General features: G+C 41.7%; 1 long non-coding RNA gene across 1 annotated transcript; it reads left to right on the forward strand.

The window, feature by feature from the left end:
- The first annotated feature begins 633 nt into the window (after positions 1 to 633).
- Positions 634 to 13196, forward strand: LOC140218807 (uncharacterized). Its single transcript, XR_011894998.1, has 2 exons — positions 634 to 804; positions 11587 to 13196. It is a non-coding gene; the product is annotated as an uncharacterized lncRNA (long non-coding RNA).
- Positions 13197 to 22391: the final 9195 nt, after the last annotated feature.

Here is a 22391-nt window from a genome sequence, read left to right on the forward strand (position 1 = left end):
ACATTCATTACAAGTACATATTAATTGCTTGTTCACAATGGAAAAAAAAACTTGAGTAGCACAAACATAAACCTATCAACATAGAGTGGGTGATGTTCACGGAAAGCACTCAATTTTTTTCTTGGCCACAGTTAGTTGTCATATCCAGTATGTAATTTAGTGGTGGTTTCCGAGAAACCTGTACAGGTCTCCTTCGTAGCTTCATGCTAAAGTAGGGTGGGTGAAAATTTTTCCTGTCATGAATTTTACTTGCCTTGCAGGCTTCCACAGAACTGATCTGCCATAATCAAATAGTGCTCTGTAAAGTAAAATAAGGAACACCTTTTCTTCATATACCTGTATTTCACTCATTGACCTCTACCAAGCTACTCATGTAAACATGTATTTACTGCTCGAAAACGGGCAATTCATGCTCCAGTGTGTCAAATTTGCCACCTCCCAGAGCTGCTCCAAAACTTCTTTGACTGCTTCCATCCCTGTATGAGTGGCCCATATAATGTTTAATGAAATTATCACTGGCATCCCAGAAACTTCAACATGTAACATCCGCCTGCCAAAGTGCCTACATCTCAACATTTTGGTTAGAACTGATCACTTTATTTGCTGCAGGACTGAAGCTGTCTTGATATCTACAATACATTGGACACTACATGCAGGATTATGAATGGATACCTGAACACTGCTTGAAGGAGCAAGCTCTACAGCATCACTTATGCTCCTTTCCATGGGTTGGCAAGAGGAACCGTGGCACGCAACTCTACAGGCACCTGTGCTCTTCACTACCTTCGGAGGAGAGATGCATTGGTATGCTGTACATATATTTGACTGTGGGTTCCAGCTGCATCTCTTGCATTGTCATTCGATGTGCAGGTAGAGGAGTTACCTATTGGGCGCACATGTTGGTTAACGATACAAAAAGGAAGGTGCTTCTTTGAACACCGATGACCCTGTCCTCCACTTATTTATTTTAATTTTCTTGTAACCTTATTTTTGCTGATTATATAAAGGTCGCAGGCAATTAAGCCAAGAAAAGCGTTGGTGTAATTAGCTGTGGTTGAAATTGAAATGTAGAAAATATTGAAAGAAAGTCATGAAAGCAGACGAAAGGACCTTGTCTGTGGTGGTGACTGAACCCACAACCTTTGCAGTACACACGCGATGCACTACCAATTGTGCTAACTTGGGTATTTATGGTATTTATGCCCTGGGAGTGTTAGCCAGCGCCATTTAGAGCCATGGTGGGCAGATGTGGAACATCTTTTTTTGCACAATGGTGTCGCGTAACACCTGAACTGAAGAGAGCAGGCATGTGGTTAATAAACCCATGCATGCTACCTAAAGGCATCAAAGCTATGAGGTTTCAAACCCTCGCATGAATGAATGAGAAGGAAAACGGGCTTCATTTTTTTAAAATCACGACCATATGAAGCCAAGAAAAGCATAGGGGTAACTAGCTGTGGTTGAAACTGAAATGTTGAATTGGCTCTGCGGCCATCTATCAAATTTCACCGCAATGCATTATCATAACTCAATGGGCAGCACGTTTAAAAATTATAATTCAGAAGACTGCCAGAATTTCAACAAATGAGCAGTTAGCAAGAATGATAGTGTATGCCCTTCTAATATTCTTCGTATTTATGGCACTTATTCGTAACTTTTCCGCTGTGTTATATCAGTGTTTTAATTCGGACCAAAACTGTGCTATAATGTAGCAATGAGGTTATGGTCTAGTGGCGTAAATGTGCATGTTAATAAGAGGGCAAATCGCCTTAACATTAACTGACAGTTGTTTAAACTTGGGCAGCCTTCCGAAATATACTTTTTTTGAAGTTGCTGTCCATTGAGTTACACTGGTGCACTGTGTCATGCGAGCTACCGCAACGAGATGGCGCTATGTACACGGTCATGTAAGATGCGGAACAACGCCTCTGGGAGAGCGGACCAGACCGTGTAAGCCGAGCCGGCATGTAGCCGTGCTTGTTTTGCATACACAACCTAGTAAACAGTTCCAGTTAACACTTACGTTTTGTCAATCACGTATGCTCGTCACCCGACCATGACATGGAGGCAACGGTGGGATACTCGACAACGCTGTGAGAAATGCACCACGCAAGTAGAAGTCTACATCACAGCGCACTGCGGTGAATACGAAACTTTGCTACCCATGGCTTCACCTACAGTGTCCACAGCCCAGCACGCAGCTCCACTAAACTCGTTCGTCGTCAAACTGCCGGAAAAACTTGATTTTCGGCAGCTTGAGGAGTAGAAACGGTGGCTCACAAGAAGGGAGGGCTATAGAGCTATCTCCAGACTAGAGACGACGACGAGACGCAGGTGAACACACTCATTTATGCCATGGGTCATGAAGCCAAAGACGTCCTAGCCTTGCTCAGGCTCTGTGATGCTGAGAAACTCGACTACAACACAGTAATGCAACTGTTCATAAAAAATTTCCTGACACGGATGAACATGATATACGAGTGTGCAAAGTTCAACAGCCAGAAGCAAGACGTGCATGAGACAGCCGATATGTTCATCACCGAACTCTTCAGGCTAGCTGAAGCCTCTGAGTACAGTGCCCTGAAAGAGGAACTGATCTGTGATAGACTCGTGGTCGGTCCCACAGACACGTAGGTGAGAAGCTGCAACTTAATGCTGAGCTTACTCTGGAAGCCGCTGTCAACGCTGCTCGCAACATGGCGGCAACAATCAAACAGCAGCAAAAGGACCTACGGCCACAGCTACAATCACTTGAAGCTGTAGACACCATGCACAGCTTCTCGAAGAGCAAAGGAAAGTCAAATAATTCTCGTAAAAACCAGCGTGACCAAACTGCGCTGACATGCAAGTGGTATGGCTCAACAAGACACCTATGGTTCACCATCACACACTATGTGCACGGCGAATGGCAAAACATGCAGTGCCTGCAGTAAAAAGGAACACAGCTGCCATATGCTTTTCCGCTTCCAAAAAGCAGAACAAAATGCACATACCAAGCTGTTTTGGAAGAGGTTTACTTGGACAATTAACTGACCAACAGGATCCTGGGCCATGAAAAATCAATGTGATGGTCAATGGCTTCACGGTAGACACTGGTGCAGATGTGACTGCCATGCCAACAAGCCTCTACGACGAACAAGTCACGGGAAACCTGAAGCAAGCAAAAGAACAGCTGCTCGGACCCGGCAGGACCAAAAAAAGCAACGGTTAGACTGCTACCGTGTGCTGAAATGGCTGGTTGTGTCAAGAACAAATTTATGTAATAGACAAGCTGCATGACGCACTTTTTGACGTCACCCCGCAATCAAATCCTTCAATGTCCAACCAAGTCTCCTAGAAGTAGCGGAGTCAAAAGGCAAGGTCAGCGACCCAGCCAACATTTTATGCCACTACCTCTACCTGGCTACAGACCTGAGCCTACCTTCTCAGGACCGATTACAATATATCGCTACTCCCTGATGCCAAGCGGTGTGCTATTATGTACTCGGGGCGAGTACCTCTGCCCATGTTGCCGAGTGTCCAAATGTGAGTTGGAGAGAACGGAGAGCCTGGGCGTCATCATAAAGGTCGAAGAAACCACAGAGTGGCATGCACCTATGGTAGTGGCTAAAAATAAAGGAGGCGAGCTTCAAATCTGCAGTGACTTTGGAGGGTTAAAATAGAACATTCTGTGAGAATGAGTCTTAGTGCCCACCATCAATGATTTCCTGGCCAAACTCACCGGAGCTGCCTGGTTTAGCAAACTTGATGCTATAGCCGGATATTGGTTACTGGTTACCTGAGTCCCAGAGGTACAACACTTTCCTGATGCCACTTGGCCATTTTAAGTTCCTGTGATTGTCCTTCAGAATTTCCACAGCAACTGAATTTTTCCACTGGGAAATGCTAAGACTGCTAGAAGGCCTGGACGGCCAAGCATGTCTGCAAGACGACATAATAGTGTTTGGCCGCACGAAGACAGAACATGATGCACGACTGCACAAAGTACTTCAGCACCTGCAAGAAGCTGGCATCACCCTAAACGCAGGAAAGTGTGTACTACACCAGCAGTAAAAAATCGGGCCCCTTGGTTAACCCCCTTCTCGTTCATTACATAACGAGGGTCTCGAATCTGGCAACATTGGTGCCTTCAGGTACTACGTGTGGGTTTATTGACCAATTGCCTTCACCCAAAAAGATCACATACTCGTGATGCCTGCGACAGAAAGGATGCTCTACATATCGCCAAGGTTTGTGAGTGGTGGCACTGGCTAACAATCCCAGGGTTAGTTCTAGTAGTAACATAAATACCCCAGAAAATAGATAGGAAGACGGTGCTGTGTTAGCTCGATCGGTAGAGCATCACACACGTAATGCGTAGATGTGGAATCGTTCCCCACCTGCGGGAAGTTGTTTCTTCATCCACTTTCAGTTCCGTTAAGTTATAATTTCTTTATTTCAATTAGTAAGTACAAGTAATTTTTCCTGTGTTGTCCTTGGTGCCTTTGTTTGTTGGCGTCTTATGATTAATAAAAATCGGGCCCCTCGGTTAACCTGCTTTCTTCTCGTTCATTACATAACAAGGGTCTCGATTCCAGCAACATTGATGCCTTCAGTTGGCATGTGGGGCTTTATTGACCAGTTGCCTTCACCCAAAAAGATCACGTACTTGTGATGCCTGCAGCAGAAAGGATGTTCCACATCCACCGCGTGTGTGCCATGTTTTCTAAGAAAGCAGGAACTATTCATATAATCTCTCTGGAAGTTCATAAAAGAGGGGGAGGGAGGAAAGATTGCAAAGAAGGGAACAGGGTCAAACAAATTGAGGTGTAGCAACCTGTGTAAACCGAAAGCAAAAAACATTCATACACATACTTGTGAGAAATAGAAAAAAAAAGAATAATTACACGTCATTCTTTGATATTAAAAGAGCTTCTGATATCAGTTGTGAATTCATGTTTCTACTTCTGCCAAGAATATATTTCAAGTTGTGGATGACAAGTGCATGTGTTACAATGCTCACCTACATTGGTCTTACTTTGTTTTTATATTCTGCAAATGTTCTCTTGCCCTTTCATCAGTGCAGCGTCCAATTTGGCTTGTGTAGAGCTTACCAGAAGTAAGAGGTTATTTGGTAAACCATTCCAATGGCACAATTCATGAACGGTGTTGCATGCCTTTTGTTAAAAGCAGCTGTATTTTTACACTCAAGCGTGGGAAAAAAAGCTTAGATGGCTTCTTCGGAACCAGCAGCACGAATGGGGCCCCATATTTGTCATTAACCTTCTTCAGTGAGTGCAACTGCTGTGCTCATGAGGCAGTGCCTCTGGCTGCTTCAAACTGCGCACTGTTACCTTTGCTGCTTTCCACTCCTGAAGTTTTCGCAGTAGGGATTCTGAGATTCCGATGATGAGAGTGAGGGAGGCCAGCTGTTATGAACATGCCAACGTGAGCACAAAATCTATTGCGCCTTGTGTTAATACACATTTTTAGAGCCTATTCAAGGCACATTGGGCAATTGTGGGCTTAACATGGATTTAGGCTGGTTCATACAGTAGCTAACCTTTCTTTGCTCTTAGTTGGTAACTTCATGAAACATGCGTTAGGGTGAGCATCAAATGTTTACCTAAGATATGCAGCATATTGTCAATGGGTTAATGAAGTTGAGTCTGACGAAGTCTTGTCCGGTTAGGAAGAGTCAAGGGAAAAAACAGAACTGACACCGACCAAGGTGAAAAATTATTTAAAGACACGTGGGAGCCTTGCTTACAATGCTTTCACCATGCGTGTCTCATGTGTAAAGGTTAGTCCTTTTCCGTGCCCATTAAAGACATTTCAAATGTTATCTACCGTATTCTCATGTGTCATATTAGAGTTAGGTTGTAAAAGAATCAAGATATCGATGTATGTAAAAACACTTAGAACCACGGCGTTGTCAAATATCTAGTGATGTAATGTCACAAAGCACAGGAGCATTGCGATTATCACATCTCAAAACCCCTACTGCAAAAGCTTAAATTCCAAATGCAATGAAATTTCACTTTGGCTATATTGGTAATAAATTAGTAGTAAATACTACTGTAGTCATCTTGGCAAAGCTGCGGGGCTGGTATCTAATTTTCTTTTTGATATTCTTTTAATACTGTATTAGCAGACGACACATGAACCTGGTGGTTAGTGGCTATGACGAGAGTCCACATCGCCTCCAGGTTTTTATCACTGCAGGCAGCTGCAGGTGGTCCCTTATCTCGTAGGCCACACTGAGGTGCCCTGCCATCTGAGTCATGCCTCACTGCCAGTTACTGGTAATTGTAGCATTCATTTCAGTCTCGGTATCAAGATTGCTAGAATGCTGTTTTGTATTTACACTGTTTGAATCATTTTTTTATGCAGCCCTAACTTTTGTTGTGGTTGGGCTTTAAGGGCTGTAAAACAGCAAAAGCCAGCAGTGCGCACACTTTAAAGCAGCTGAAGCAGCTGGAAGTACTGCCTCATGAGCACCAAGTGATGCACTCACTGCAGAAGGTTGCTGACAAGCATGGGCTCTGAGTTGGGCTGTTTGGTGTTGCGCTGCCAAGCCTGATGGTGGATAATCAAATTGTAGCTGTGGCAGCTGCATTTTGATAGGTGTGAAATGCAAAAATGCATGTGTGTTTTGCACTGTATGCACAGTAGAGTAACCAAGGGGGTCAAAATTATTCCAGAATCCCTCGTACTTCATGCCTCATAATCATATTGTGGTTTTGGCAAATAAAACTACAGAAATTGGTTCAATATATTAGTTGGTGCCCTTTGATGTTCCAGTTCTCTAATTTTCTTGCTTATAAAAGCTCTGTTCTTGGTATAAATGATGAATTTGTTATTACAAAAGGCTAACCTTTAATCTAACTTAACTCATTAATTTCCTTTAGTGTCCCTTTTCCATGCATTAAAAGCATGGAACACTAATACATTTGCATTAATTTTTATTTGACTCGTGCTCAACAGCTAGATGCCGTAGAAGAGAACTACTACCGTGGGCTTCAAGTTGATAGGTTGCCGTATAAAAGCTTGTCTTTTCTTTTAGAGATAAAAACACCTGAGCCTAGTTTTCTGTCTTTATATAGACTATTGAGATAGGCAAACACCACTTGCATGATAGATCAGTGATTAGTTATGTGTTCAGTTTTTGCCCCCACCCCAAAAAAAGAAAGTGAACTTGTGGGATCGTTCTCCACCTGTGGCAAGTTGTTTTTTCATCCACTTTCATTTCGATTAATTTATCATTTCATTATTTCATTTATTAAGCTCAAGTAATTTCCCCTATGTTGTCCTTGGTGTTTGTTGGCTTCTTATGATATGAATAATAAAAATAGGGGCCCTCGGTTAACCACCTTTCTTCCTGCAATAACATTTTTCATGGAGGATAACAAAAGCACGCTTGACTTTCTTTAAAAAAATATGCTTCATGTAGACAGTTTCTGCGTCCTTGTCTGTTTGCAACCTAAAAACATGAAAAACAGCTAATAAAAGGCAGCAGAAAATTTTAAACGAACTGCTGATATTGCAGTAATAAAAACTCTTCACAAAGAATAGCTAATAAAAATATTTTAGAAATTTCAGTGGTTTTCTGAAAATAAAATTGGCATGGAAAAGGTTAATCTTGTATGGGGCACTAAGAACAGTAGTAAAACAAATTAGTCACCTAACGCAATCTGTGTAATGAATTGAGGATAAGTGCTCTATAAACAATTACATGTTTTCGATTAGAGATGGTGATTATTTTCCGACACATGTCGATCTTTATTTGCTAATGTGGAAAACCACAATCACTTCCCTCTCAGCTCTCTCGGGGCTCTGCAACTAACCTCATGTGCTGGAAGATAGGGAAACACCCACGGCTCATATGTTCAGCCATGTGGCTACTGTAGTTATTTGTGCAAGTTCTGGGTTCACCCACTCCCTCATTGAAACATTGATAATGATTACGATTACTAATACTCGTTTCCATCCAGGAGCCAAATCAGCTTGTAGTTGATGCTAGTCCTGTTGACAGGTCTTTATCCTTGTTTCTTCCTGCTATCATACTTCTAAGAATAAATAATCTTGCATACTATTGCTGAAAGCTGGGAGAGTTGGTTACTGGCATTAGGAAACATAGTTACTACACTATAAGATGAAACACATGAAATGCACAGGATGAGCACTACACATGAACTTGTTTTAGTACATGAGTGCGATTATATGCATGCATGAAATGCTCAAATTTGCAGCAAAATTTGACTATACGTGACATATAACATACATCACTCATTCTATTTTGCATGTACCGTACATCTTTTTCAAGTAATCAATTTTTATATTCGAGATTTCAATAGAAGGTGTGCTATTGCATTTATCGGTTTGTCTGGGAAGGCCCTTATATATCAGTGTGGAATTTTAGCCTTACATTTTCTGAGTATGTTGTGCTGTTGTATTTTGCCATGTATTGACATCTTTTACAATCTCCTGCAAGTGTTTCAGGCCTTGCTGACACGCTAACCTGCGCAGAATGCTCAGCCTGTCTTTGAGGCACCTTTGAGTGCCTTTAATGCCTTCAGCAGCAAGTGTTATACCCGTCACACGAGCATGCCAAAGGTCCTTTGAAGTTAAGGAGCATTGAGCTTTCAAAGACATTAGTTCAACGGATATATGTCGGTGCTACATGGTCTCCAGGTAGTCTCCGTTGAAGCTTTTAACAGAGACCGCAATGTATCCTTAGCGCTACCATCACCTTGAAAGTAATAAAAAAAATATGGCCCAATGCGTCTTATAATAAGTTTGTCACATTTTTTTCAGCAACATTTATTTTTCCTAATACATAGAAACATCAAAACAAAATGCACACGTAGTAAAGGCATTACTTTATCACAAACAGATGTATTTATTGTAATGATGGCCACCATGTGTACCGCTTCGTACACCACACATTGGCGTCGATTATTCATTGTTGCCTTTGCTTCAGCTGCTTTGTTTCGTTCGTTGTGGCTAGGTAGCGGTAGGTACACGTAAACGCTGTAAAAACTAAAAAACAAAAGTGACAAGGAAAGATGTGCAGAAAAAAGCCAAGGAGACTGGGATGCCTAGCAGCCACTAACCAAAGAACCAAATCGCACATGGCAACCGTGTTGTGTCGAGGTTGCTGCTGACGACAGGCCGTACCGGTGTTGCTGTACCGGCGCTTTCATGATGGAGATTGCGGGTGTCCCGAAAGTGTTTAGTACTTTAGTAACAGTATTCAGTACTTATAAGCTTGTTCTGAAGAGGTAAAAATTGAACTTCCATATCTTTAGATTATGTTTTCCACTGTCAGACGCCCTCTAGGCTTGGGAGTATTCCCTTGAGGTTTCAAAGGACGAACGCGCACTCCTTTGACTCAAAGCCCCCTTCCAGTAGGGCTCCTTTGCTGTGCCTGTGTGACAGTGCACATTCTCCCTTGAAGTAAAGAATCTTTGGTTCAAAGGACTTTGAAAGTGCCCGTGTGACTGGGGTATTATGTAGGATAGACCAGGATTTGTGGTAATGGCAGGCTGCAGGAGCATTGTGCACAGATGTAGGTGGTAACAGCATCTGGATATCTCACAAAACATTGCAAAACATGCCAAACTGTGACTGTACACATGCAGTTTGCAAATATAAGGCAGGGAAGTGCAGATTTGTATACTAGGTCTTTTCCATCCAAGAAACCAATAACTGCATTAACAAACCTTCTACAGGGGTCTTGAATAAAGAAGTTGGTTACTTGAACAATACGATGTATGACATGGGTGCATCATGAATCACATAGTTTATATGTCGTGTATTGTGAAATTTCCTGCGAATGTGTCGTTTTTATGTATGTAATCATTGTTTAGTGAGGTTGCTTGATGTCCAGCACCCATTCTCTGCATATCATGTTGGTATTTTGTTTTGTCTTAGAACTGTAATTATGTTTCATAAAACCTTACATTGCTAAAATTAGACTTTGGGGCAGTTTGGTCTTTTCATCCACATTCTTGTTTTTGTCATTTCCCTTGCCATGCAAGCATTTTTCTGGAGCACTTGCAGTATTTCGTCATGCTCTTGCGTTTACAAGCCAGATGTCTGTCTGTGAACAGCTCAAACCACTTGTAGCATGCAAATCTGATGCATCCTCAATAGAACTCCATAGTGAATGTATTGCTAAAAATATTTTTCAGGGGATGAAGCACTTCTATAACTACAGAGTTTTGCAGCAATAAAGAAGCAGAATGCTTGCATCTGTGTAATCTATATATAATATTTTCTTTGTATCTTTTATCTGACTGTCTGTCAGCATGGTAACATTGCATATTATCTTCTTAACATTCATGAGTTCCAAATAGCTACTATAATCTTTTTGTCCTCATATTTTCTGCAATATCCTTCACCGGAAGGACAACTAGCAGTTCACTTGATTTACCACTTACAGGCAACAAATTAATCATAATAGTAGTGTCATGCCTATTGCTTAAAAGCTCCTAAACGATTTTGCACATCTGAAAGTTCCTTGAATTCATGCAAGCAGGTGCTGCTTATATGATGGCTGAATGCTCATGTGATTGGTTTTTAGGCCAATGTGAAAGAAAAACGCCAGTACCTATGTGTTGCTTTATGATGTTGACCTGTATTTATTATTACGTTGGTGAACTGTGTGTGCACTCTGAAGATATGCACATTACTGCTGGTGTTTTGTATAATCTGTGTATAATACAACAACATATATTATCAAGAACACATTCATTTTATTAGTTTTTGTAATATGTTGTCATGATTTCCTTTCATTGTCAGTGCTGCAAGGCGTCCTAATACCTAATTAAAGAGCTTCTGCAGACATAAAGAGTTGATTCAAAATTTCAGAAGCTTTTAATCACTGCAGCTATAGGTTTTTTTAATATAAGCTTTCTTCACTACAAAATGGGGGTTCCTAAATTGGTTATTTGCGCCTATAAACCACCCGAGCTGGATGAAAATACTTTTCAGAAATTGCTCGAAGGTCTATTATACTTAAGTCAGAATAAGAAGATACTCTTTGCAGATAAAAAACATTAATGGTCTATCTCACATAATGAAACATTCTGGAAGGCCTTGTGGTCATTCGTAGAAACACTTGTTTGTAGCTTTGTCAGTGCCGTGATGTTTCAACCTTAGCCTACAAGATAACGATACTCACACCATGTGAAATTTTCGCGAAGTAGTCTGTTTGTGCATTCTGCGACTTAAAAGGAAGAGGTCTGGACACTGACCAAAATGGTTTAAAGTACTTATTTGAATTTTTGAAGTTATTTGAATTTATTTGAATTTGAAAATGTAAAAACTATTTTAAACATTTTGGTCGGTGTCTGGACCTCTTCCTTTTAGTATGCATCATCCCGACCAGACGGGCTTTCGTCATACTCTCCACTTCATCCAGTCTGCAACTGTACAATGGGCTGTAATTTTTCCTAAAATCTGAGGTGGCCAAGATGCACTTGGAGTGGTAGCATTTAATGGCCCAGCACTGTTGAATAATTGGGGATGCTATGTTTAAATATTCATGTGGTGTCTGTTTGCAATACAATAGTACATAATCTATTTTGTTTGGTTTTCCAGAATGCTCCCCATCATGCACTGCCATCTCAACAGTACCATGGCTTTTTGTGTGGATTCCTTCCCTTTTGAAGGCCACCACTGTTTGCACAGCATCACAGCCTGCCTGCCTTGATCTTGCGGAAGAAGAAAATACAAAATGCCTATTTTTTGAAATGCATGCATGGCTTCATGCAACACCACCTGTCGTCGGGGTGTTAAGGCTTTTTGCAGAGAAAATGTAATGACGCCTTATGTGTGCCCTGGTGGCAAAGTGTTTGCCTCTTTGCCTGTGTAAAAATTTCACACTTATGGATACTGTTAAAGGTTCCTGTATCATATTTTCTTTCACATCCTAAGAAATTTTTGTTTCATTATAAAACTAAAAATTATAGTTGAATTGCTGCTTTGTGTGATATGCAATATTCAGCTGAAGGTGATCAGCAGAGGTCGAACAAGTGTTATGTCAGGTGGAGAAATTTTTTTGAGAAGTGGACTTCTTCGTTAGGGTAACAACCGTTTTCCTTGGCAGTATTTATATAGTTCACGTTTCTCCACTCCATGGATATCCAGCAAAATGAGTGAGTGCATAGAGAAGGTGAGGTAAGTTTAAATGCTCACCATGGGGGTTTAGTTGGGGTAGCAAGGTGTGTAGAAGTATGGGAGTTTGGCAGGTTGCTGGCACCAATTTCTATGAGTGATCTTGTTGTTTGTGTCTATGTCAGTTATATAATGCGAGGCGTCTTCTGACGCCAGAAATTTTGAAAAAAAAAAACTTATATTTGTGGAAATTCAGTATGTGCCCCTGGGGCTACTACGAGCACTTGGGGCCACTGGGTAGATGCAGCTCTCCAATGAACTTTTTTGACACAAACTTGTGTATGTACACTGGGTGTGTGCCACTGCACATGTGCCACTCTTTAATGAACCTCTTTGATGCTGACTTAGGTCATGGGGCATCACAACACAAACCTATGTAGCGACATCTGTGTATGCAAGTGTGAGCTGGAATTGTCTGCTTGGATTTTCTTTCCCTGATGACTAGTCCCCTTGTTGAATTAACTTCAGCCTGAGATATCACCTGTTTGTCTACTGTTATCACATTATGCCCATTTTGCTGTGAACTTGTCATGTTTTCTAGCTGGCAAGCTTGAATTTCAGGTGCTGCACGCTAAGGAAATTGATTCAGAGTGGGTGGTACCACTTCTGCTTTTTCTTCGCAGCTGTGTGTTACATGAGAGAATAAGTTGTACGTAGATGTCTATTAGAAATAGCATAGGTATTCAAAGGTACTTTCATTATGTTCTAGGTCATTGGTGCTGTCTGGCCTCCTTTGCATCATTTTTTGTAGCATGCTTTTTACATGCAAAAACAAATGTGGCCTGTTCTAATGCATGCAAGGACTGCCCAATAGCTCATGATGTTTTGAGCCGCTGAATTTCAGTCTTGGCTGCACTTGTGGATTTTCAACTGTACTGAAGCTTGCAATATGCTTGAATTTCCTGTCAAACTGGTTTGCTTGTTTGTATCCAATTTATTGAATTATTTCACTTTCATTATGCTAATAGTCATTGATTGTACTATCATGCTGGCACATTTGATTCTGGAACTGCAATAAATTTCCAGACATTTTATTGCTTTGTCATGGTTTTTGCACTCGTCAGACACAATCTACTAAACACACACACAAAAAGAACTCCCTTCAACCTCGTAAAATTCCCAAAAAGTGCATAATAAACTCCCAGACCTACCTGTAAAAGCCCTAATAAGGAGCTAAAATGCACTCCCAAAACATTTGTTTAAAACTCCCTTAGTAAAACAGCTCCCTAAAGCTGTAAAAATTCACTCCCAAGCATTCTCGTATATGTTCCCATAAAAAGCAAAAATCGAACTCTCAAAACTATCCATAAGTGCTCCCTTAAGCAGAGCTCCCAAAATATGGGAACGGTTGCTCCCAGGTTTACACCTAAGCACTCCTACAAGGAGGTAAAATAATTTCCCAAAGGTATCCTTCAAAACGCCCTTAAGAAGCCAAACGTTTCCGAAAATATGTACGTAAGAACTCCCATCGCTTCTCCTATAAATTCCCATAAGAAGCAAAATAAAATACCCATGTCAACTTGTAAAAGCTCCCAAAGCTCCTCATAAGAACTTCCATAGTTCTGGTGTTCAAAAGAGGAATGAAAAACTCCCAACGTTCCCCATATAGACTCCTGCAACCACTCGGGGGTTGGTGTTCAAAGGAGAATTAAAAACCTCCCATAATTCTCCATATAGACTCCTGCAACCACTCAGGGGTTGGTGTTCAAAGGAGAATTGAAAAACTCCCATAATTCCCCATAACACCACCAAACACAAGGGTGTGAAAAAAAACTCCGTTCGAATGGAGGATATTGTCCTCCCTTAAGGGCTGAAGTTATGCAACGAGGCCAAAACTCCCTAAAAGGGTCAAACCTGTTTACAGTGTAGATGCGTCTCAGCTAGTGTTCGCGCAGGAGAAAATTCAAGAGCACAGGACTAACTTGGACGTGTCCTTTGTACTTGCATGCGAATGGTTCCTTCCAGTAATTTCCAGTATTGTTTGCGCAGAAAAATTTTCACCTCATCCGTTCCGTGTTGAGGGTCGTTACAAAAGCCACACTGGCGGAAGGGGGCGCACCCGTTCCTTTACGCATTCAGGAAGCCGTAATGTCTCGTAAATATATACACGCTTGAACAGCCTAAATATAGTTGATGACCTTAGCTTCAAACCGCGACCGTCCCCCTTTTCAACCCCCCTGTGAAACTGATATATATATATATATATATATATATATATATATATATATATATATATATTGTGTGTGTAAAAATAGAAAAAAAAACGTAGTCTATGGCCACAAGTGGGCATCCTTGTGGTCATTGACTAAATTGTGCTTTTGTATGACAACCTCGCCAGGCGGCGAAGTTCTCTTGCAGCCGCAGACAATCGCTTGGCAAGTTTCTCGCGTTTAGAGGTGTGCGCCAACATAAGTGTACTGGGCTGTGTAATGCTCAGTAATAAATATGTATGAGTGGGAGATCATGGCACTATTCTGGCATTGTTTGCCGATTGTGATCGACGCATGTCTTCTTTTTTCCTCAAGCGTGAAAATTCCTACTTCCTCGTGTAGAGACAAAAACGCCCTTTGCTTATACGTAATATTGGGCATAGTATTAAGCTTATGAACACTGAAATTAAGATACATTGCGCAGCAAGTGATCGCTAATTGCTCGGTGGGCGGTCAGCGTTGCTTCAATATATTTAAGCTGCCTATTGTAAAGGAAAAGCATCTCCTAAAATATAGGAACCGAACGATTTTCTTGGCCACACGGATTTTATCTTGCGAGCGAACTTAGAATAAGCTAGAATGTGAATAACTGTTCAGGATTACAGTACAAAATGAAAACACTGGACCGGATGTAACGAAGCAGCGACTAAGCGCACGAAAGTAAATGAACACGAAGCTGCTGCGCCTTTTGCTACAGAAGCAAAAAGCAATGCTAGTTTTGACCGCTTACTTATGTTAATTCATGTTGTTTGGTATTATAGTCCACTTTTCGATTTTTGCATACTGGCATATTCTTAGGAGCTGTTGAACGTTGCGCAAGTTAGCTATACATATATGATGGTTCCCTTGCAATCATGGATATATGCGTGGCTATCACGGTTACTGTAGAAGAGAATTTTCCTTGCCGGTTGCCGGAGATAATCAATAGCCATGAATATACCACAAAGTCCTTCAATTGCATGTCCATATGAGCCATGTAACCGTGCAATATTTTCTATTTAGTCGTAAGCTCCCTGCTTGAAAGGAAACCAAGTAAGCGTGAATGTCGGCCGCGCTCACTAACAATCAGCGTTGGAATCACGATGTGCTTTATATTTTCTAGCACTTTTGATCGCTCGCACAGGAACCCAAACAGTGACTTCAATAAAGACGTACCAATAATAGCATTACTACTAATAATGTTGTTAATATTATGAATAATGATAATAATATGGTTAACAGACGTTAATACTGAAGTTTCTCGTAAACAGCAGAGGACTGTTTAGCATTGATATCAAAGATGCGCTTGGTCATCAACATGTAAAAAATTATTGATTTAAAACATTGGCACTATTGGAATTTTGCACATAATTTAGCCCCTAGTCTCCGTCCAGGCAAACAAATAAACTAAAATAAGCACACAACCACTACGGCGCGAGCGGCAGGTTTACTGATACGCTGCATGAGCAAATCCACGCTAGCACTATGTTTTAAGCAACAGAAACTAAACAACGTCATTTCGTGCCTTTCTAGTGTGTGACACTATGCCGTGAAGTCCCTTTTAAAACGCCGGAGTCGTAAAAGTACAGCCTGAATGCTCGCAACGGCCCCGACTACCTACTGTCACACACAGCGGAGAGGTGGCGTAGGCCTCGACAACAATGCTGGAACACTGCACAACGTGCCCGCAACTCGACAGCAGTGACAAATTGGTTGGACTACCGGCGAAGCCATGCCGTTTGGCCGCCTCTCCCATTATTCAGTCACAACTTAACACAAGGTATAGCCTAAAAGCTTTGAAGCTCACGAAATAAATAGGAAATAGGCGCAATCTTAGTTAAAAGTTCAAATAACATGGAAATGGGAAAGAGGAGTGAGTGGAAAGACTTTAATTTTCTTCGTGCCTTGCCGGATTTCTGGCTGGTTCCCTCTTCAGAAAATGAGTTTGACGAACATGCACAATGATCATGTGATAATCTCGTCGTAATTGCCTACGGAACAACGTGCGTGATAACATCTGCCGAATCTGAGCAGCTCAAAATAAAAAAAAAAAAAAAAAAACAGAAGCAATGTTTTCACCCTTCGCTCTTTATTGCATATGAGCCGGTCTTTCCGAGAAGATCAGAGCCATGGTTGGAATCAGGATCGCCGATACTTCATTTCTTGGAAGCAAGACCAATACCGTCGGTGCCTCCGACAGCTCCGCCAAGGGCAAGAGCTTCATTTGGAGCCATGATGATCACAACTGAAACGCACAAGAAAGCAAATTTAGCCCTACTTAACCCATCGGTAACTATGATGACTACGTCTTTATCGAAAGATACGTATTCTGTTGCATGGGCGGGTGTCACGTTTTTGATTCCTAGGACGCAAACACTAAATCCTTGTTTTATTTTGGGGTAACCGACAACAAAACTATATTTTCCTCGAGAGAGTTGTGAAGAAATATTAGAAAGGAAAGCGCCGGCGCACTGTTTTTGCCCCAGTATTCATTTCATCTGAACGATCAGAATTTATTAACATACGTAGCATACGCGGAGCATACGTAGTGCTGGTAAATATATCTGTCGAGGAAAAGAGCGTTACAAACGCGGACGAGAGTGTAAGAAGATAGTACGAGTGCTGACTGCCAACAGTTCGTACTATTTTGCGTGCACTTGTAAATTTGTGCAAAGGAAAGGGAGTTGCGGCGAAGTGGAAGATGGGCAGAATGAACGTTCAATGATGTGGGCAGGCATCGAGACAGTCGCGCTCGTGAAATCTATGGAATCTTTAGAATGAAGTGCGAAGGCCCGTAATGCATCCGCACCATCAGCGCCTGCACTCGCGTCTGCGCTCGCCATCAGAAACAAGGAGTACAAATTTCGCCGACGCTAATCGTGATGTATTCATTCGCCTTTATATTAAGACCCATTTGGCAACTAAGATTTTCATTCTCCTTCTCTTTTCCTTCGTCCTAGATTGCCTTCTTTTTCAAGCTGCATATTTGCCCGTGTACACCAAAACCAATTACTGGCAGTCAATGCTCGACCTGTCTTCCTCATTTCTATCTGTGCTTTTAGCGCTGTTTTCGAATATTTCATACCAATAAGCTAGCGTTCAAACCCTCTTTAGTTAAATATATCTTTAAGAGACGATCGCGAACGTCTCAGCGAGGAATTCGAGCGGAAGTATTATGGGTAACCCGGTTGTTTGAGAGTAGCTTAATTTAAACGGCAATGTTGTCAACGTGGGCATTGAAAAGAATGTATTTTTCGCTTTAATTCTGAGAGAACGTTAAGCGAATTATTCCTACGAATAACAACAGAACAGAACTTGCTAAACTACTTTATTATTTCGTGGACTGCAAAGATAAAAATGCATGATAAACATAGAGCAGCTCCGGGAAGAAATATTTTCTTTTGTTGACACTAAATTATAATGATTGATAAATCGTGCAACTTCTTCCATTTAATGGATGGTTTGCATTTACATACAGCGTAAAATTTAGCCTTCTCTAGGATGCAATTACATATATCTACCTATTGCGATGGCAACCACCACCAGCAGGTCCATTCCAAACAGGCGGTTCATGATGATTTTTGCTGCAGAAAAATATAATGCGGAAGCACATTAGTACCACAAATAAACTGTTCAGGCTTACACGTTATTTCCCCCTACACTAAGGGCTGAAAGCACTTTCGTATATGTGTGAATATTTTTCCGTGAATAACGGAGCACAAGGTCGCTTTGAAAAGTTTCTCCGTCTATAGTTTCCGCAAGCTCAACTTGATAAGCTATATAACTGAAAACAATCTTTGAAACCTGCGCATAGAGCATGCGTTTTCGAAACGTCATTACTCCGTGAAGTATACCAATAGAGCATGTTTACATTTTCCGATTCCTCTCCTACTTTCTACACAACACTTCCCTGCCCCCAAGCATATTATAAATTTACCATTCGAGAACAAAACTGCACGACACAGTACTTTGATACATTTAAAATACCACTATTCAAGGTTAGGCTCTGTAGTACTGCACGACTCGGTGTATTGCAATGCAGGAAATACGTGTGATATTCAGCACTACCTCACCTGTCGGCGGATGCGTCACTTTGGAGTGTCCTCGTAGGTGAACTGGTCGATGTGAATCGAAGCATTTTGCTTTCATATTTATATAAAGAAAGGAAAGCCTATTTACGCATACGATAAAGCAAAGCACATACAAAGGACACTAGCCTCAGTTGACCGGAATTTCCTGGATGTCAATTATCGATCACAATCGCGTCCTAGAACCTACTACGGATGTGACATTCGAGTAAAAAGAAAAAGAAGAATATTCTTCTATATGTTGATAGGTCTAGTTTCCGGGCGAAACGTAATTACATGCATTTGTTTCTAAATGCCTGGTGAACTTTCAACGACCCCCTTGGTATCCTTGGGGCTATGGCATTGAGTGTTACAGCTAGAGGTCACGTGTTCGATGCTTGCGCAGGCAACAACGTTTCAGTGGTGCCGAAATTCAAGAAACGCCCTGTACTGAAAATTTCTTTCCACGTTCAACAACGCAACGAGATCAATGTATGCGGTGGTCTCAACTATTGCGTGCACCATAAAACATTATTCGTTTCTCACGTGAAAGCCCTTTCACTTTCTATGCTTCTATAGAAAGCCTCCTATTATACAGAAAATTGAGATGTAACTAATTTTTGTATGTTTCAGAATTAACCCACATATTTCAAGGTTTTCCTGCACATTTCCCCTAAAATGGTCCTTATTCTCCCCAAATTTACATCCAGTGCATATGTCAGTTCTCCCTGCACCCAATATAGCACTTCGTTTTCGAACGTTTCAGTCAAACAAACAGTTACATTGTAAAATATGAAATAGTTTATGAACATTGTAGAGTTAGAAGTGACTTTACTACGTCTCCGTATACAAAGTACTTAATAAATATTGTAGTAGCTAGAATAGGGTATGCTCTCAAGCTTCACGTGAGAGCGGATTATGTTTTTTTATTACCGACGTGACGGGTGAACTTCCTATTCCATGTATTTTTTTTCAATATCTTGTAGACTTTGGCCTGCACGCAGTAACTGCCTTCTCTCCACCATTACCCAAATAATGATTTGCCTACGTTGTCGCGCAACGATTTTTATTGTTTATATCTATACCTCAAGCCCCTCCCCTATGAAAATGGTCATTGCCTTTATGTTTCCTTTATGTTTCCTTCTTGTACCCTATGTGACCTTTATGATTCCTTGTCCTTTGTGTGACCTCCGGGACGCCAACTTTGTGTGTACCACATGTTTACTCATCCTAACGTATACCTCGAGGAAGTGACCTTTATCATGCCTCTAGGATGTGTCCTTTATGTTTACGGCAGGATGTTAACTGGGTGTGTGCTATGTGTTACCTGAGTGTACACTTGAGTGCACATGTAGGTGACATAGAGTGCGCATAACAACTGCCCCAAGAAAACAACCCTTATTATAATTATTGTAGGAAGTGCCCTTTGTGTTTACGGTGGGATGTTACCTAGGTGTGCACTTCAGTGCACACGTAGGTAACATAGAGCATTAATCTATATATGGTGCATGCACTCTTTATATGTTACCTACATGTGCACTTGAGTGCACATGTAGGTAACATAATGTGCGCAGTGAGCATCTTTTGCAAATAGTACAGTTAGAGCTATCTGTACTGTATGTTAGTCACTGGCCGATTCAGGGAAAAGGCACTGCTTGCCCCCCTCACACTAGACATACCGACCGGCACTAATTGTGGCTATATTGTGCGGAAAATTGAGCATGCCATGAAATAGGATGATGTATACAAATGATTTATGCTATGCATTCTCTTAATATATAAAGTATTTCTTACTTTTTCAACCTGCTATTCTCCAGTAGCAAGTCAGATGCAGAAATCGGCAGTATTTAACCTAATATGCAAGACTTTCATGAAAGTTTTGTGCCAGCTAGGCTATCAAATATAGTTGATTGAATGTTTAAGATGGTTCTCATAGCAGGCGTCTTGCAGATGCTCCGCTTCGCCTCCAGTTTGGGAAGTAATCTACTTAATTTACATATCTGACTTCTATATATATATATATATATATATATATATATATATATATATATATATATGGGCACTATGTTACCTGTGTGGGCACTCTATGTTACCTGGCTGTGTACTCCCTCGAGTGCACATCCAGGTAACATAGAGTGCGCCCAGTGATTATCTTTTTACACATGCTACAGATAGGTCGCGTCTACCTGAAAGATGTATTCACTTTAACTACTGGCGTATCAAAGTAAAAAAAAAAAAACATGGGGGGGTGCGCCTGCCTGCCCTCCCTATATATCTTGGCCGTATTGATCACCACGCGCCATCAGCAGTACATACGTACATCAAAGCCTCATGCAGCGAATAATCCCTCAAGAGAAATAACAATTGCGCGGCGGCTAGAGACGCGGTAGCACGACGCGCAGTGTTCGATGGCTTGCGCTACATGAACCGCAATAGAGGCGAACGCCTCCGCGGCCAGTCCGCCGCTTTGCTGTGAGCGGATATGATTATACAACCATTTAAGTAGCTGTTCGCGGTGTTATAGTGGTTTCATGATAGCCTCATTACACATAAATATCTAATACGTACATTACGACTGTCTCTATATTACGCTCGTAAGATTTCTTTGCAGCCATCAGCGGGAAATGCAAGCGCTGCCACCTCCAAAGCTCAACTGGAGCTGCCGCTAACTTTCAGAACGCCTAGTTCGAAAGAATGTAGTGAAATTGAATATCTATAACGTTTCTGATGCTCTAAGCTGAAAAAAAGAAAGCTCGAACATTGGGAGACGCTGCCACTGCTCCACCTCAAAACCGTGGTCTTCGAAGCACTTTTTGACATGTTGCTTTTTCTACCCTATTTTCTTTCAGCCCTCGGCCTTGTCATGATACCTTTTCTCTACTACTCACACAGATTATACACAAAAGTTTGGTCACTAACCAAACTTTTGAAAAGAAAGTCACTAAAAGTGCCTTTCTTTTCAAAACTGCGTGTGATTGCTGTAGCGGATAGCAAAGTGGGCGAGTTGGTTACGATTCATCGTACCTTTAGCAACAGCGCAAAAGCAACGCGGAAACAAGGAACAAACACTCCGAAGAAACAGCGCCGTGTTGTTGTGTTTCTTCCTTTTGTCCGTGCCTCGCTGACCACAAGTACGATTAACTGCTGTGTCGATATTAGCACGCGTAGAAGTAGGGCAGCGCGGATCCCGTAAATGCTTGCTTGGGCGTACAACTGAACAATTTATAATTGTGAGTTGGCTGAGTATGAAAGTTGTCTGCGGAGTATGGCCGTCTTTGATTATGCGAGCATGCAAGCAGTGCGCCTGTTTCACTTTGGCCAAAGCTCCAGCTGCGGCTGCAGGCCAGCCATCGCCACATTTTGTCGTCTTTATTCCTTACGCTACGAGGAAATATGGTTCCACCTATTCAAGATAAGGCCTGACATTCTCAATAACACGCCACTGGGCGCCATAAGAAGCTTGTATATGTGTGGTGATTCCGAATTTTCGATTGGTGGGTCTCACAGCTATCGCGGCTGCCCGCACACCGTCCGCCATCCCAAGCATGTTGGCACAATATGCGCGCTGATTGGCTCGTGTCCGTCGGCAAAAGTTCGCGCACAGTTCGTCTGAAATCTCTGTGTATACTTTAAAAAACAAGACAGCGTACCAAGACACTTTAAACTCAATAATTTGTGTTTAAATACCAGCCTTCCTTCCAGCTAAGACGTTTTTTAAATCTCGAAGGCCGTGCCTTTACAAAATGCACGCCCTAAAAGAAAATGTAGATCTCGGAGGCTAAATTCACTTGTTAACCGCAGTGCGGCGCTGCCGCAGTGTGACGGTTGAGCTGGGCCACGTTGTGTTGGTGTGCGCGGCGAGAGTGCTCGTTGCTGTTACACGGTAATTGAATCATATATTCGAAGTGCCTAAACAAACTGTGATCCGTATCGTGTGCATTAACCATCAGGAAACCTCTGGACTCGTGTAACG

This window comes from Dermacentor andersoni, chromosome 6 (assembly GCF_023375885.2).
Source record: "Dermacentor andersoni chromosome 6, qqDerAnde1_hic_scaffold, whole genome shotgun sequence".
Taxonomy (NCBI): Eukaryota; Metazoa; Arthropoda; class Arachnida; order Ixodida; family Ixodidae; genus Dermacentor; species Dermacentor andersoni.